Genomic DNA, 1,337 nt, shown 5'->3' with positions numbered 1-1,337 from the left:
CCCCCCCCCCCGACGGGACCCCCCTCCAGCCCGCTCACCAGCCCCACCGACGGTGACGCCGCCGTCACTGTCACCGCCATCTTGGCCTGAACCGGCTGAGGAGTCACGGCCAGCGCCGGCAACGCCGTCAGCACTGAGAGAGAGAGAGAAAGAGAAAGAAGAGTTCTGTGGGTCAGTATAGAGGGGACAATAAAATAGACTCGTACAACTGAAAATAATACACATTTTTTTAAGACCATTGATATATTCAGGTGGTGGCTCCGGCTCAATGCCTGCGTGGCGTGTCCGTTTTTATTTCGGCTTCCATGTTAACAGGTTAGAGCTCGCATACCGCCTGCGTGACACGCACACAGATTAGGAATAGAAATAGGTCAGACGCTTATTTTTAACGTGACATGCGTGTCGGAGGAGTTTCCAGGCTAAATAGAATACAAAAAGATGTGTATGATATTTTGATGTTTGAATGTCTCTCGGTTTTTCAACATAAATGCGAGTATAAATGCAATTAAAAAAATAAAATAAACAATAATTGTTTGATTTTCAAATATTGCACCTGTCAAGACAGAACGAGAGATGTAGCCAATTTTGCCGTCAATACTGCCGACGTTGTCTGCTGTTATCAAAATCAGTATATATTTATGTTTAACATAAAGTAAGCTACTGCGTGAGTGCAGTAAATGTCATTTTAACAATGGGAAAGACACGTGGGTACAGACAAGGATAACAGCAGCAACACCAAAGGCGTGTGTCATATAAAACACAAGCTGCAAAAAGTACGTTACTCTGACACTCTGAAATGACTTTATATCACAGCGATTAGCTCTCACCCCGTTCACTGTTCAGGTTGCTACTTCCAACAGTAATCATGGCGGATCATTTATTCTTTCAATCTTTATATTGATTTGGGGACAATGACATGGCTGGATAGCTAGCTTGTCTTCTTGTTAAATATTCTGTTAAATTATATTTACCGATTGTCAACCAGACCAAATGTTATTGACTTTGAGTCTTGCTAGCACAGCGTTAGCTCTCGGACTATATTAATGTCTCCTGTTGCTAAGCGGAAGTCGAATCTATGGTGTGTCCTATTTACTGGAGCAGTGAGCAACAGTTGCATTTGCATTGCATAAGAACCGGCTAACAGGATGGGAATGATTGTTTCAGGTATTAGTCAGACCTTTAGGTTTTAGCAGAGAAAGAGTTAGGCAGTCTGCACACCGCCCAAGTGGCGGGAGCGTGGCGTTTCTGTTGTGTGTCAATTGTGTAGTGGCTGCGTGGCGTTTCTGTTGTGTGTCAGTTGTGTAGTGGCTGCGTGGCGTTTCTGTTGTGTGTCAGTT

General features: G+C 44.1%; 1 protein-coding gene across 1 annotated transcript in view; it reads left to right on the top strand.

Annotated features, from left to right (window-relative positions):
• deaf1 (DEAF1 transcription factor) overlaps positions 1-1,337 on the top strand; it is a 13,013-nt gene that overhangs the window by 9,413 nt on the left and 2,263 nt on the right. The window lies entirely within an intron of this gene.

Source organism: Etheostoma cragini, chromosome 8, assembly GCF_013103735.1.
Source record: "Etheostoma cragini isolate CJK2018 chromosome 8, CSU_Ecrag_1.0, whole genome shotgun sequence".
In the NCBI taxonomy this organism is placed as follows: domain Eukaryota; kingdom Metazoa; phylum Chordata; class Actinopteri; order Perciformes; family Percidae; genus Etheostoma; species Etheostoma cragini.
The sequence above is the reverse complement of the archived record's forward strand: the minus strand, read 5'-3'. Positions and strand labels throughout refer to the sequence as shown.